This window comes from Sarcophilus harrisii, chromosome 4, assembly GCF_902635505.1.
Source record: "Sarcophilus harrisii chromosome 4, mSarHar1.11, whole genome shotgun sequence".
Taxonomy (NCBI): Eukaryota; Metazoa; Chordata; class Mammalia; order Dasyuromorphia; family Dasyuridae; genus Sarcophilus; species Sarcophilus harrisii.
The window spans coordinates 394,832,451-394,849,997 of NC_045429.1; the positions used below are offsets into that span (position 1 = coordinate 394,832,451).

A 17,547-nucleotide genomic window follows, 5' to 3' on the forward strand; every position below is an offset into this window, starting at 1 on the left:
GATTTTCCATTCCTTGTCAACATAATAAAAAGTGACAGCTTATTTGTGTGCCAGTAGCCACCAGGAATTCAGAAGTAAAAACACTGAGCAAAAAAAACACTGGAGACCAGAAGAAACATTTCCCACTGTAGGGAAAAGTGAAATTAACTAATTCTTTTCAATCACTTTAAAGATGGAGAAGGTTGTTTGACTGATTGGGACTGGAACGTAACAGCTTTCTATTCTTATGGCACCAACCAATTTTAAATGAATATGGTAGATTGCTGCTTTATGTGTTCCCAAATCCGACAAGTGATTTCTATATTTTTTATTCTCACTGAAAATAATATACAAGAGTCTGAGTCTTTTTAAATTCCTCTATATTGGCACCCAAAGAATCCTCTGACCCACTGTCAATGAAAGTTGCTGAGTGGGAATGAATGCAATAATGTATAAGAATGACATTTATTAGATGAAAATAATGTAACCAAATTATTAAAGGTCAAGGAGAAAAACCCAATAAGATGGAAAATGGGCAAATTTTTAAAATCTATGAACCAAAGATATACTGTATAATATAGATATGTAAAAAAATACGGTGGTCAAATGTAGGAAAGTAATGGGATTAGAAGGTGAACAAAATTGAAATTTTAAATGTGGAGCTATTTGTTTATCAAATGACGTCAACTGAGATTTATATTAATGACAATATTTTAGTGATTATTATATTTTAATGACAAATTTACTTAACAGTGGACTAGAGATAATCATTGCTCTTCATCATACTAGAATAAACAAGACCACTTTTTTTACACACCTTTAATGATGTGAAGGTATAAGGCAAAATAAACCCCCAAATTTCCAAGCAAAGATTTCTTACAAAGGACTTTTCTTTTTCTTTACAAAGGACTTTTTTTTAGATTCAATCATTTAATATGCCTCTCATAAAATCAGTTGCTTAAAAATAGCTACAAAAGGTAAAATGAAAAAATAAATTCTTTTTTCCTTTTATTGTTGTAAAACATTTTTAAAATGTTAAAATGGACCATAAGTTCCATGTAATTAGCGAATTTGTTTTGAATTTGTAACATTAGCATTTCAGAATAAAAAGACACTGCAGAGACCAAATAAGTCTAAACCCCTTTTAATATTTTTATCTCTATATGTCTCTCATTGAGAACCATGGGACTTGCAGAAGCATGCAAGTTCCCTGATGACAGGGAAAGATCTTGTATAGCTTGTTCTCAATTTTGCATAGTACATTGAACATACTAAATATTTAATGTATCTGTGTGGAATAAATGACAAAAGTATAACAGTGAATGGTTCCTAACATATTATCTGTGGGCAAATTTCATAAAAGGATATTCATTTTCAAACTATTAATGTTGCTGTTTGTTAAATGCTATAATTACACCCCAACACAAAGTCAGAAACTACACATTTATGTCCTCTGTTCAGTTGCCCATTCACTATTATACATCTCTAAGAACTACATGCCGTCTGTTATGTTTCACTGGAAAGTGATATCATGTATTATTGTTCTATAAGAAACAATGAGTAGGATGATTTCAGAAAGGGCTGGAGAAACTTACATGAACTGATGCTAAGTGAAGTGAGTAGAACCAAGAGAACATTATACACAGTAACAACTAGATCATGTGATGAACAACTGTGATGGATTTGGCTCTTTTCAATGAGGTGATTCAGGCCAATTCCAATAATCTTGTGATGGAAAGAACCATCTGCATCCAGAGACTGAGTGTGGATCACAACATAGTATTTTCACCTTTTTTGTTGTTGTTTGCTCACTTTTTGTTTTCTTATTTTTTTCTTTTTTAATATGATTTTTCTTCTGCAGCATAATTGTGGCAATATCTATAGAAGAATTGCACATATTTAGCATATACTAGATTACTTGCTGTCTAAGGGAGAGAGTAGAAAAAATTTGACACGCAAGATTTTGCAAGAGTGAAGTGATTTCATGGAACCGATGAACAATGTTGACTTGGGTTTGTCTAGATGTTGTGAATGCCATTAACTCTGGATTTCTGTGTCCTTATCTAAAAAACAAGGCAATTATGGACCTAAATGATCTCTAAGGTATTTTCTGGTTCTAATATTTTTATAATTTATATTTAATTAGGCCAGTGGTCTCCAAAGTAGAGACCAGGATAAATCTATTGGGCCCATAGCTTAATTCCCAAGAGGTTTAATGAATCAGTGGGAGGATGGAAAATGAGTCACATTCAACCTGCCCCATGATAGCTAGTTATAGATCTTGTCTCCAATACAATGTTTTTTGTTTTCTGGTAGGAAAGAGTGAGTTCCACAGGATGAACAGTCATGAATGGTATGTAATTATATTATCTTTTCTCTCAAATCTGTCTTTCTTCCAAACTTCCCTATTTCTGTTGAGGACATTCAACCAGCCTTGCAACTTAGTCCCTAATTACTCAGCTTCCCTCATCACATCTAATCAATTGGCAAATCTTGTCATTTCTACCTTCAAAATCATCTTTCCTCCACTCACATAGCCACAATTGCACTTTAGTCCCTCAATGCTACCTGATTCCTAATTGGTGTCCTTGTTTCTAATGTATCTTCCATATATATCCCATATATCTTCCATATTATCCCAAAGGGCAGTGTAACCATATCATTCTCTTATTCAGTAAACTTCAGTGGCTCCCTATGGACTCTAGGATCAAATATTATCCTTTATTAATTAATATTTTGTGTAGGTTTTATGATACAAAAATTATAACAGTAGTACATATTTATAAATTACAAAGAAGTAAAAATATACATAAGGGGGTACATGCTCAATTTTTTTTTAATGATGGGGGTACATGATCAGAAAAGTTGAGATCTATGGCTCTCACAAATAAAACTTAACAATTGTCAGTAGTATAGAAGATCTCAATATATTATCTTATTAGTGTGGGGATGTCCTAATGTCCTTGAGGTCCACAGAACCAGTAAATGTCAGAGTGAGAATCCGAACCCAAGTCTTCTGGACTCCTTTTTTTTTTTTTTTTTTTTTTTTTTTTTTAATTATAGTAACTTTTTATTTACAGAATCCATGCCTGGGTAATTTTTTTTTTTTTTTTTTTTTTTACATTATCCTTTGCACTCACTTCTGTTCCGATTTTTCCCTCCCACCCTCCACCCTCCCTAGATGGCAAGCAGTCCTATATATGTTGAATATGTCCTAGTATATCCTAGATACAATGTATATGTGCAGATCCAAACAGTTTTCTTGTTGCACAGGGAGAATTGGATTCAGAAGGTAGAAGTAACCCGGGAAGAAAAACAAAAATGCAAACAGTTTACATTCATTTCCCAGTGTTTTTTTTTTCCCTTTGGGTGTAGCTGCTTCTGTCCATCAGTGATCAATTGAAACTGAATTAGGTCTCTTTGTCAAAGAAATCCGCTTCCATCAAATTACATCTTCATACAGTATCGTTGTTGACGTATATAATGATCTCTTGGTTCTGCTCATTTCACTTAGCATCAGTTCATGTAATTCTCTCCAAGCTTCTCTGTATTCATCTTGCTGGTCATTTCTTACAGAACAATAATATTCCATAACATTCATATACCACAATTTACCCAATCATTCTCCAATTGATGGGCAGCCACTCAGTTTCCAGCTTCTAGCCACTACAAACAGGGCTGCCACAAACATTTTGGCACATACATGTCCCTTTTCCTTCTTTCGTATCTCCTTGGGGTATAAGCCCAGTAGAAACACTGCTGGGTCAAAGGGTATGCACAGTTTGATAACTTTTTGGGCATAATTCCATATTGCTCTTTCTGGACTCCTTTTATGTCCTATGCCATATTTCTTCTCATAATAGGAGAGAGCAATATGATAACTATGCTGACAGGTCAATAAAAAAAAGTTAGTTTTTATCTTTCTCCTCTTCTTTTAAAGGAATATATAACCTGAACACTATCCTCATTTAGGTCATTATAATTCAAACAACTATTACTTCTAAAAAAAAACATCCTATAAATTACAGAGGAACATAAAAGTTCAAACAAAAGTCACACTTTCAATCAAAGCATGTAAAGTATCTCATTATTAATGTTTCTCCATATAATATATTCAAAAAGTCTTACTGAGATGTCCACATCATTCATTTCCATCCCATCATGTTTTCCCTATTAAGAATATTCTAGTCACTGATTCCTTACAAAAAATACTGAGAAAGGGTTTTACTCTACAGAAAGTCTTTTGTTCCTAGGAAATAGCATGAATGGCAAGGCAGCCAAATAGCCTTTGTGAGGCTGGAAAGTACACTTCGAACTCTCACCATAAAACTGAAGTGCAAAATATCAAGAACTGAGAGACTTGAAGGTGGCTATTAAGGAACCATAGGAAGATCATGCTGAAATTAAAAACTCATATATGGAGGAATATTAGTATGACATTTAGTAACTGTTAAAGTGTTTTCTGAGAAATAACCTATAAGGCAAAATGATAAAGTTAAAATCATTTTTACCACTTTGACTGCCATTATATAAATAGATGTTCTTTATATAAAAAATTGGCCACAAGCTATAAAGAAATGACATTTAAGAAAGTGATAATCCTTTCAAATATCACATGTTTAAAGGAACATGATGACATGCTTAGAAAATGTTATTACATTTGAAGAAACAACAATCAAAAATAAGTTAATAAATATTCAAAATGCAAAGTATCAGAAGCTGCTCTTTATGTTCTTAAACAAAAAACATAACATCTCAGAGGCTGTTTTCATTACAGCTGCTGATCAAAGGCAAGGATCACGGTAGAGAAAGACATATTTAGAGTAGTTAAATAGTTAATACCTGGAAAATCCTGGAAGGCAGATGGGAACACCACAGCTATTCTAGGATGTAAAGGAATGCAGTCGTTCCTCCACAAATACCCCCATGGTATTTGTACCAAACTAAAAAGAAATAATAAAAGCCACCTCTACATCCTACCACCTAGAGTAGGGATCCACAGAAGGATCCTTGGAAGATGATCCAGAGTAAACGGAAAGCTGAACAGGCTGGCTATACACTCTTATCCGTGCTGAGCTCAGGGGTTAGACATAGTCCATAGGCAAGGACTAGCCATTGATGATGATAATAACAACAATAATAAACACAATAATACATAGAAGTTATATATCTATTTAATATTTACGAAGTACTGACTGGTAGGTACCAGCTTAATACATTTAAATGATAATGGAAAAATGTGAGGAAGCTCCCCAGTTAAAAAAAAAAACTTGGGGAACAACTCCCACTTAGGGAGTGACAATGGGCTGATTTGAAGACCTCAATAGAAAAGGAAATGAAAACCTAATTGAAAAATAACATTTTAAAATCAGAAGGCCAATCATATCCAAAAATTTTGAAAGTTCTTCAGTTGTAGGGGATTAAGTTAAATCACTTATAGGAATTGGCTGAATTAAAAACAAGGAACTCTAAACTTAGTTTATACAATATCTAAGTGAAGTTTAGGGTGGTGTCATTAGAAAGGAAATAGGAATAAGAACAGTAATACAAACACCAATAGAGTACTTTCTTATTTGCAAAGCACTTAAAGGTATCTCATTTGAACTCTATCAGAATCCTAAGAGTTGTAAGTATTATTATCTGCATTTTGCATCTGAATAAACTGAGGCTGAGACAGTGTAAATGATTTGTCCATGATCTCAGAAAATGACAACGCTCCGAAGTTGGTAAGCCTGTAGTAGTGAGAAAAAGTGTCCTTGACCTTCCCTACCAGGGCCACTATGACAAGCTCAAGCTGAACAGCCAGTTAAGCCTCCTCTCCCTCTTCTGATCATTTCTTTTTTTAACTTTGACAAATTTAAACTGAACATCATTCATACATTTATATAACTTTAACAGTTAGTGTTCTGGCCTTGTTTCTTTCATAGTGGGACAAGCATTCTATAAGCTCCATTACTGTCGTGAATCTAACAAATTTTGATATTCCCTTTTTATGATAAGAATGTGGTATGATTCACAATTATCAGCTTATGCTGAGAAGGCCAGATTCATTTCAGTGTTGCATTAGAGTCTCTACTAGGAAGGTTAGAGAAAATTCAGATTATTATTATTAGGAAGAGCTCAGTACTAAAAATCCAGTGATGGTTGGGAAAGGAAACCAACATGTCTGAAGGTGAAATGATATAGTTTCATGATGACATCAGCACTTCCTTGTTTTGGGGAGTTTTTTTGTGAGTGTGTGGTTATTCATAGTGTTTACTTCTATCAGTCAAAAGGGGATATCCTGGACAATCCTAAACAAGTAGTCTCTGAGTACAATATTTTCTGTCTTGTTACAGAGGAGAAATTGCTGACTCAAATAATTGCAGTTATTTGTTTAAACCTCTATAATAAAGTTTAAAAGTGAAAGAAATTAATCTGGCCCCATCGACATTTAACTTACCTAGGTTTTTCAAGTGTTTTATCTCACTGTCAGTAATGTTAAAATAATTAGAATAAGTCACAGTTGTTCAGCATTTTGAAGTTTACAAAGCTCTTTAAATGCATTCATTTGTTTGTCCTTTCTTCTAGAAGAGGATCAATGACATCATGAGGATGATGTCTTGATTTGCATGTGAATCAGATTACTTTGGTTCAGCCTTGTATAGTAGGTACAATAGGAATTATGACCCCCATTTTACAGATGAAGAGTGGCTAGATAGCTGGCCTTGAATCCAGAAAATCATTTAATAACTCAATGGCATAGGCAACTCTCTAAAAATGCACAGTGCAAGAGGATAAAGTGGTGACTGTAAAGAATGAAAAATTTTTATATTAATTAAATCATGGGAACAGTTTCTTTGTAAATGAGAAAACTGAGGCACAGAGAATGAATTACCTACTGCCACATAGTAAATATGAGAAGTAGGATCTGCACTCAGATCTTCTTCACTGCAAACTTAACACACCATGTACTTTTTTTTAAAAATAAGATGAAATAATAGTCATGTCATCAAATAGTCAGAGTCAACAACTACTGTTTGCATATATTTTCCCCTAACTTTCATCTTCTCCCCTCCCCTTTAAAATATGCCTTATGTTTATGTCTCTTATTCTAATACAATCTAAAATCTGGGAACTCAGTGTTTAAAATGATTTAACAGCAAGTAATTAAAATAATTCACTTTGGCTAAAAAGACAAAGGAAAGGGATCAAACAAATTACTTGAGAGATTTAAAATGTAGTGACTAGCCTAGTACAGACCAGCCTACTGCCAAGCTCAGTTTACTGTTTTTAGGTATCCATGGAGATCAAATGTTTCCTTTAGCTTATAGTTTTAGCCATATGGTTGGTATCATCCTATTAGTAGTGCCTCCAAGTCACTTTCCTGAAAAATAGCATTTTCACTTGAAGGTTCTGTAAATGAAACCAAATACAGTAGTCTGATGTAGTTTACTAAAGCTTTTTTTTTTTTTTTTTTTTTTTTTAAATCACTTGCATTTGGAATCATTCTTAGAGATTCAAATTGGCTGATTACTTAGCAAGTTCTAATTACTCCTAAGAGACTATGGGAGCCTAAGCTTTTAACACTGTTAACCGTCTGGCTGTGAAACAGACTTCCTCTAGATATATGTAGTACTCAATCTGTTACAGATTTAAAAACTGAACTCAAGACCAATTTGTTCTTTGGCACTTTGAAAAAAATTTTTTTAAACTCTTACAATGTTTTGATATTATTCTTTAAAGTATTCTTGAAGCCTCTATGCAGTATGTTTTATGGAGAAGTCATAAAGAGATTGTTACATAAAATTTTCTATATTGTTTAGTACATTTTTAGGATGAAATGATCCCAAGGGATAGGGATTGATGAAGATGGTCAGTAAAAAGTCCTGTTTTTAGAATCTCATTCTCGGGTTTCTGGGAAAAATGGCATTTGAAAGCAATTTCACACCTGTACTTTCTCATTGATTTTTTTTTTTAAAGAAAAAAAAATCTTAGAATTAATCTATGTCTACTAGGAAATTAATTCAGAATTTTCAGTGGAATAGATGGGCAGGAGAAAAAAGGGGCCCAGAAGCTATTCTTATCAATTAATCAAATATTTAAACAACTATACTATATGCCTACCACCATATAAGATGCAACTGGGGATACATACATAGTATAAGACATAGTCCCTTCCCCAAGGGAATTTACAGTCTACCAGGAGGATCAAAACTGATCTATGAAATAAACAGGGAACAATTCAATAGAAATACAATAAGGATTAATAAAATTTAAATTTAGTGTGGGCTGACAGTAGAGGAAGGCTTCTTAAGGGATCTCAGGATTTAAAGTTGGAAAGTAGGATGGTGGAGAACCAGGAATTGTAGGAATGTTTAAGTTCACTGGGACCAGCTAGGGTCCATTGAGAAGCACTGACGGACAAAGCTAAATAATACACTGAAGATGTGGAGTTCTAGATTTAGAGTTTGAGGTGACCTTAGAGGTCATCCAGTCCAGAGGTGTCAGACTCCCAACATGGAGTAAGTACAGTTCATAGCAGATTAAAATGTAAATAAGAGAGGGCCAGCTAGGTGGAGCAGTGGATAGAGCACCAGCCCTGGAGTCAGGAGGACCTGAATTCAAGTCCAGCCTCAGACACTTAACACTTAATAAGCTTAACCCCAATTGCCTCACAAAAGAAAAATAAATAAATAATAAACAAAATAAATAAATAAAATGCGAGGCAGAAGTGTTTCACAAAATAAAAACACACAAAATAGATATAAATCCACAAATTAATAAGTCAGTATAAAGCAGCAGAGATCCATTTCTATTTCAGTTTGACATCTCTGATCTAGTACAGACCCAATATCATCATCATCATCATCATGATAGCTAGCATTTATAGAATTTTTTAAGATATTCAAGTATATACTATATGTGGCTAGAAGAGGAGAATAAAACTAAGTAATGAGAAAGCAACAGCAGGCACAAATTCCTTGAGTTCTAGGTAGATATTCTACCCATGTCTTATCTACAAAATACTATGTTATGTAAATAAATCTTTTAGGGGAAAAAGGCACCTGCATTTATGGAGACAGCTGATCACTGTATGCAACACCTGTCTTCAGAGAAAAGCAACTATTTACTCAATAAGGACAAACTTGCTCTTGCACACTGTGAACTATGTCTATGTTTTAAAAACACTCTTCATTTAAAAGCTTCTACCAATGGATTAAACAGACATTCTGGAAGATAACGTGTTTGCAAGACAGCTTCTGACAAAATGGAATCTGTTGCTCTCTTCAGTGCTAAGATTGATCACATTGCAGAAGTTCATTCTTCATAGCAGAGGATGGAAATTATGATATAATCACACATGAAACTTATGAATCTGGCATTGACATTTCATCAAAAGTATGCTCACAGTGTGTTCTCTCTAGGAGTCAAAAATCCCATCAGCTGCCTCTTTTACTCTGTATTAGCAGTATGTAAAACCAGTTTAAACTGCTTGATTTGCTTCTATCAGATCTTTTATCAACAGTGCTAAAATATTTACTGTAAGCCAAAGCAGCATTTGAAGTGTTCAAAGTGCTCAGAAATGCGTCATAGTAACTTGACATTAGATGCAGTTTTTCTAAATCAGGGGGTGACATTCTTTTGAATTGCTTTTTCTGTAATTTTAGACTTCCTTACTCTAAGAAATAAGTTAGCCTGGCTCCTTAGCCGATGAAGACTTCTTACAGGTTCTGCAAAAGTTAGGAAGCAGCTAGCCAGCTCGGGTCAGTTCTCTAGCAAAAGACATCCTGGGGTAAGTAAAACTTCAAATTTCAAACATACAGAAAAGAGGAAATAAATTTTTCTGTAGGCAAACCCTTAATTACGAAGCATTAAGTCTAAGAAAACGAGTCCACCATCAACTCTCTCTGGACATCTTTCTATACCAGAGAAATGGAAGTTCTATACAACCCAACCCTGCTCCAGGATCAGAACAAAACAACAAAAGTCAACTAACTATTCAGGGCTACCTCCCAAATCAGAAAGGTCTTTACTACATACTGCACTTGATCCCCAGGGGACTAATGACAAGAATCTATGAGTTCACCTCAAAGGCCTCTTTCTTTTAAAAATAATGTGTCCCAGGCTATTTGGCTTCTTTTTTTTTTTTTTTTAAGAGAGGTTCTAAGACTCCTAGGAAATGAGAAATTTTGGTAACTTTTCTCCATTCAATTGTCTTGACAATGATATTCAACACTTCAGAATGGAGTCCAAAAACTGACATGAATTAATCTCAGAAACTAATTCATAATATGCAAGGAAAGCCTTCTATTTCTTTTTACAACTCAAAACTGTAAGTAATCAGGAGGAAGTTTAGTATCCTATGTGTCTTCTTTCTTCAAACAAATCTATAAATTCCAATCTTCATATTTCATGTACAACTGCTACCTCTAAACTATGTCCCTAAAAATAGCCATTTTTCCATAACTCTTGTTTCATTCAGGCTACAATCCTTTACTCTTTTAAAATTATCTATTATATATCCAATCATTTATTAATAGTCTTCACACTTTTTTCTTCTCCATTCCTTTTAGAAAACAGCCAGAAGAGAGGGATCATGTCACATTAATCTAACACCAAAATGTCACCCTATATTGAAATTCTCCACTGATTCATATAATAGTAAAATTATGTATCTATCTACCTAATCTATATATCTATCTACCTATGCCACACACACATACACTTTTTCTTCCTCTTCTGTTCCCCAATCCCCCAAGAATAAGCAGTCTTAAACTAAAATCACTGAAGAGCTCTAGGAATCATTCAAAATCCCAAAGTTCATTTATTTAATCCTACTTCATGACTAATTCTTTATTCCACTCTCCCTTCTCACTTAGCACCAGCTACTTTTTCACTATCTTTAATAAATAACGGAAACACTGCTAGGTCAAGCTCTAAAATTCTGCCAATGTGGAATCTATCTCGTACCGTTCATCAAAAACAACTTTGAAAATATTTCTGTAAAACCACAGCAATGTTTTAAAAATTTCCTTGGTTTCTCTCCCCTTCACTCCCATTTTTGTTTTCCTGATATATTCATGATTCAATTTGAAGCATTGTGGATAACTCTTAGAATGAAAAAGGCCACACCAAATAAAGAAAGGCCTAACATTCTGCTGGAATGCTGACAATTCTAACAGTGATGCAGGCAACAAGGACACAGGGAGCAATGCAGCAGGAGATGTCATGTTGGCTTGCGGAGAAGGGAAAAATGTAGTGTTAGCCAAGTAGAAAAAAGGATCCAATTGGAAAGGAAAGGAAAGTCACTTTCAAGCTTCTAAGATATTTTCAATATAAGTAAAGAAAAAAAAAATCAGTATATAAAAACCCCCAAACACAATAGCTAAAAATATAGAATCAACCCAGTTTTGAATGGAGGAGCTGTTTGGATGAGAGCCACTAGATTTAAGTGTTGAAGAAGAGTTGTAAGGACTAAGCACCTCCTTGTGCTGTATGTGCATTTTGCAACAAGCTGCCAACCAGCCAGTGGGTCACTGGCCCAGTTGTGATTTTAACTTGCAGGTAGGAAAAGTAGCTTGCCAGCAACAGGAAGCCAGATATTGGATGGAGGGCTATGCCCATGAAACCACCGGCCATATGGAACACTAATAATGTCAGATTTTTGGCTTCTCTCTATATCTTTGCGAGTGCAGCCAAATTCATGGTGCAGGGAGAGAAAAGGAAATAAAAGTTGAGGGAAAAGAATAAATGGATTATATCCATGATTTGGGAGAGGATTGGATAATGGAGGAACTAGACAGACCTAGAAAAGAAAACTGAGCTTTAACTATGTCTGATATGATCTGGTTTATGTAAAAACCTTTTCCCCACTTGGTTCCTGTTAGAGATAAGCATCTTGATAGAGTTGACCTTGTCTTTTGCTTAGTTTTCCTTTGAATATGTTTGATGGGTTTTGATGACAAAAAATACAAAACCAGATGAAGGTCATTACATAAACAGAATAAAACCTAACAATAGTTAAGGGAAAAAAATAGTTCCTATAGTGGTGTTTTGGCAAACCAACAAGAACTTAATTGACTCTTCTTAATGTGAAAAACATATGTCAATCAATAGACTCATAAAAACTTTATAGACTATGCAAACAGTGATAATTCAGGCACCACCCAGATTTGTGGCTTACCAGAGAAAATAGCTATTTTTAAAAAATCACAGTATACTAGTTATGAACAAAAATCTATTATCCATCTCAGCAGTTTGCTAAACCATGCTGTGAACTTGGACATTTCACAGTTCTGACTGGGTATGGATCATGGGAAAAGTGACTAAGTGAAATAATGGCCTCCTTTCATATAAAGCATGAGTGGAGATGTAGTAAATATATCTGAATTTGTCATGGTGAATTAAACCAGCTTAAGATTCAGGCACAGAGGCAGATTATTAGTCCAAAATGGTCCATTTCCTAGCAATTTGCAACACGTGGAAGATTCAGACATTTACTTTTTACATGAAAAAAAAATTAAATTTAGGGTTTGTAAATATACATACACACTTGTACGTGTGTGTGTGTGTGTGTATGTGTGTGTGTATTTCTTTGAGGGATTTTTTGGACTTGGTCTGGGATTTCACTAATGTATGAAAAGACCAGCAACTATCTTGCAGTTAAACATCTTAGAGAGATGCGTGGGACATTAGGACATTAAATGCTTTGTCTTGGTTCTCACAGTTAGGATGTGTCAGAGGGTGGCCCTGAACTCAGGTGTACCTGACTCCTAGTCTGGCTAGCAAGGTGCTATTAAATATGATACTTGTAACACACACACATTTGACATAGTTGTCTGCTTAGTTTTGTTGTTTTTTAATTTTTATAGAGATGATTCCATGGGAGGCAGGAAAAAGGAGGACTCACTGGGAAATGTAGGTATATTTACCTTTGAATACCTTTGAAATATCAGGCTTAATTTACCACAACAAATTCAAATAGAGATAATTATAGGTAGATATAAAAATAAAAGATATCAATATCAATTAATTTAAAAATAACTGCACTAAAAATAAACAGCCACTAGAGTACCAACTCTGAAGTCAGGAGGACCTGAGTTTAAATCCAGCCTCAGGTACTTAATATGTGACCTTGGGCAAGTCACTTAACCCCAGCTGCTTCTAAAAGAAAAACAATAAGTGTAGGCTAAAAGATTCCTTCTGGAACTTTTGCTTCCATCCTCTTATTCTGCAGAGAGGGAAAGAAAAATTCATAAAGAGTGACTTGTCACACAATTAGTGACAAAGTAGGAACTAGAACGTGTGTTGGTTGGATTCCAGTATGTTCCTACCATATCACCCTGTCAGGCTCCCCTTTTTTACCTAGTTTTACTTTTTTTGGTCCTTCCTCTTCAGTGTCTATGGCAGTGATCTGAATATTGTATGCATGGTGCTGTCAAACGACTGAGTCAATAGGGCACATTACCAAAAGTTATGAAGACATCTTTTAACTTGAAAAAAAATTAAGCCAATTATAATTTTCAGGTGGACATGTCTTTATAATATTTAGTATATTTGAGGAAATTTAGCACATGCAAAAACCTTAAAGAATTAAAATTGTGCTATCTGACCTTTCCTGAGCTTCAGTCCTCTCCTATCAATTTGTAACTGAATTCACCACAAGGACCTTTTCTCCTTTCCTCATACAATCTTTTCTACTTACAAGTATTCACCCCGCCATCCCCTATTTTCACTACAATCCCCTACTAACCTTCCTCTACTTCTATTATTTTCAACAGATAACCTTCCTTCTTATGTTACTGAGAGTGAGGTCATCTTACAAAAGCAAATTAAATTTCTGTTTTCATCTTTTTTTACAAAATTTGTTTTGGCTGGGTTAAGTGACTTGTCCAGGATCACACAGATAGTGTCCAAGGCCAGATTTGAATTCAGGTCCTTCTGATTTCAGGGCTGGTGCAATATCCATTGTGCCATCTAGCTGCCCCTACATCTTCTGTTCATTCATTCTGTGCCTTCAGTTTTCTGCTGCTTTTTATCTTAGAGAAAGGGAGTTGTTTTCCTTTTCAGGGCTAACCTATATGCTCCTGAACCTAGCTCCTTCCTCATCTTCTAGACTTAGCTTCACAATCCTTCCTTCTCTTCCTTGAATCTTCACTCTTTCTCTCTTCACTGGTTCTTTTACCATGTTCTATTGACATTTTCAGGTCTCCAAACCTCAGTCCTCTGTTTTTTCTATTTGCTGCCTTCCTGAGGTTCTATCTCATCTCTTTTCTATCTTTCATTTGCAATCCAAGAAGTTGGTAATAGGACTATCCTATTTTTCATGAAGATGGTCATGTGAAAGAAAGGTTACAGAGATGTCAGACTCTCCTTTGATTTCTATCAATGATCTAAACAGAATGCAAACGAGAATTCCAACGAAAAACTTCAGTTAAGCTCCTATATCCAGTCCAGGATTGAACAAAAAGATAACCAGAAGTTACAGAGAGTGGGAGAAAACTCATGCCAAAAAAGTCAGCATAAACGCAAGAAAAATGGATACAAAGTCCAAAGCATGGAAGCTGTCCAGGAACTCTCAGGGAAAGCGGTAGATTATGGCAGCACCTTGACCAGACATCATAGCAATGACCAGGAACATCATTTCATTTGTGATCCACAAAGAAGGTTTGAACCAAGGAGGCTAAAGTTCTTGAGAAAGTCACTTATAATGGATGCCTCCATTTCCTCAACTCTTTAGTCTGGCTTACAACCTCTCCATTCAACTGAAACTACACTCTCCAAAATTTCTAATGATCTTATTTACTAAATCTAATGGCTTTTTCTCAAGCATTATCCTTCTTGAACTCTATAAAAAGCTGCAATTGTCCATTACCCTGTTTTCCTGGATACTCTGTCTTCCCTAAGTTTTTGTGACACTTCTTTCTCTTTTGATTCTTCTTCTTCCTGAACTACTACTTCTCAGGCTCTTGCTTGCAGGATCTTTACTCAGGACATACCCACTAACTACCATCCTCCAAGGCACTATCCTAGGCCCTTTTCTCCCATTATACATTCTCTTGGGAGATCTCACTAACACCCATGGATTCAAGAATCATCTCCTTACAAATGATTCTCAGATTTGTTTACACACTCCCTACCATTTCCTGACCTTCAGGCTATCTGGATGTCCTATAGACATCTTAAACTCAACAGGTCCAAAACTGACCTCATTAGCATTTCCCTCAAACCCTTCCCCTTTCCAAACTTCTCTGTCACTGTCAAGGATACAAGGATACCATCATCTTCCCAGTTACCAAAACTCTTAAGCTATGTGTCATCATTGACTCCTCACTCACGTACAAAATGCTACCTTTAGACACAACTTGATTCCTATTCTTCCAGTCTTCTTTACTTCCTTTCATATACTCTTTGATGCAGTAACACTGGTCTTCTTGCCGTTGCTTGTCCCAGCTCTTGACATTTTCACTGGATGTCCTCTTATGCTTGGAATATTCTTCTTCCTCATCTCTGACCCCTCTATTCCCGTGGCTTCTTTTAAAACTCAGATTGAATTTTACCTTCTATAACAGCCCTTTTCTGTTATTTATTCTCCCCACTCCATCCCGTTCCACACCTTCCCTCTGATATTGCTTCCAATTTACACTGTATATATATATATATATATATATATATATATATATATATCTTGTATGTATATGTGTTATTTGTATTCATAAAGGAAACAAGAATAAGGAAAAGGAAGAAAAGGGATAAATATGACAGGTAGAGTCAGGGAGGGAAAGGTTAAGCAAATTAAATCAACTGCAAGGAAAAGTGGATTAGAAAAGAGATATTAGTCTAAGAATTAGTGATTGAAATTTGGGTGATGTGAAGAAAGGAAGGAATGTTTAGGGGAAACTGATCAGTTCAATTAAAGATCATCAATGTTGACTACATTCCTATTCTTACACCAACTTTTTCATCTCTGTACAGAGGACAAGAAGAGATATGAAAGAGGAAAACATATCACTAACAATCATTATTTAAAGCAACTTGGAAGTTCCAGCTCATACCTATCAGATTGTCAAAACTTATAAAAAGGAAAATGACAACTCTTTAAGAGGTTATAAGAAAGCCAATACATTAGTGTATTATTGGTGCATTCTGGAAAACAATTTGGTAGTATACCTTCCAAATCATTAAACTCTGAATATTCTTTAACCCAGTAACACCATTACTGAGCTTATATCCCAAAGAGACTGAAAAAAGAGGAAACGGTGCTACATGTACAAAATATTTAAAGCAACTTTTTTTTTTTTAATGGCAGCAAGAACTGCTAATGAAGGGGATAACCGTAAATGGTGAATTGCTGAAGAAATAATTGTATGTAAATGTAATAGAATACTATTATCAATAAAAAAAATGAGTAAAGGGATAGTTTGAAAGAAACTTGGAAAGACATTAATGATGCAGTGTGAAAGGAACAGAACCAAAAGAACAATATATACAGTAATCTAAAGATAAACAACCTTGAAAAGTTAAGCTATCTGTTAAACACAATGACCACCCATGATTCCAGAGGACCTAGAAAGAAGCATGCTACTCACCTCCTGACAAAGTGAACTTAAAAGTATAGACAGACATATTTTTTGTCCATAGCCAATGTGCAAATTAGTTTTGCTTGAAAATGAATGCTTATACAAGAGATTTCTCCCAATTCCAATGGGGGGATAGGAAGGTGAGAAAATAGGTTTTTATTAAATTTTAAAAATTAAAAAAAAAATTTCCTGTGAATGTGATTAGATTCATCTGTAAAATGAAGAAGGAAGAAGTATCTTAGAAGGTAGAAACAATAATGTGTTTAAAGAAACACATGAAATAAAATTGACTTGGAGTTTTTAAAGTGAGAGACTGAGTAAAATTTATTATGCTTTTGTTATTCAGTCATTTCAATCTTGTCTAACTCTTCATGATCCCATTTGGGGTTTTCTTGGCAGACATATTGGAGTAGTTTGTCATTCCCCTCTCCATATCATCTTAAAGCTGAAATACTAAAACAAACAAGGTAAAATGACTTGCCCAAGGCCAGATTTGAATTCAGGAAGATGAGTTTTCCTGACTCTATCCACTGTGCCATCTATCTGCCCTATTATGCTTCAGATGAACTCAAAAAAGAAGGGGAAACAATAGTGAGCTCTGTTATAGCAACAGTAAAAAACAGACATGTTGAAAAAAGAAAAACAGGAAAATTATATTATTTAAGTATAATATAATATATAATATAAATATAATATAAAAGTACCACTAACAATGATATATCAATGCTTAATATATGTGAAATAAATAGCATTGCTTCTAAGTACTAAAGTGAAATTTAATTGAATTTTAAGAAGAAATAGAAAGTAAAATTATAATAGTTGAAGAGCACAATGCATTCCTTTCAGACCAATATAATGTAAAAAAAGGGATAAGAAAGTAACAGAAGACTTGAATAAAACTTTAGAATTTAGAATTAAAAAAATTAACTATGATAGATAGACCTCTAGTGAATATTAAATGGACTATAAAGGAATATACATATTTCTTAGCTATACATAGTTTTAT

At 34.5% G+C, this 17,547-nt stretch overlaps 1 protein-coding gene and 1 long non-coding RNA gene across 3 annotated transcripts in view; one reads left to right on the forward strand and one right to left on the reverse strand.

Annotated features, from left to right (window-relative positions):
• The window catches only part of ALG14 (ALG14 UDP-N-acetylglucosaminyltransferase subunit), a 120,096-nt gene that overhangs the window by 52,042 nt on the left and 50,507 nt on the right, over positions 1-17,547 (reverse strand). The gene's annotated exons all lie outside the window — the stretch shown is intronic.
• Positions 1-17,547, forward strand: part of LOC116423388 — a 57,580-nt gene that overhangs the window by 18,359 nt on the left and 21,674 nt on the right. The window contains exon 2 of the long non-coding RNA XR_004233986.1: positions 2,296-2,332. This is a non-coding gene — a long non-coding RNA (uncharacterized LOC116423388). The remainder of the gene's footprint in view (positions 1-2,295; positions 2,333-17,547) is intronic.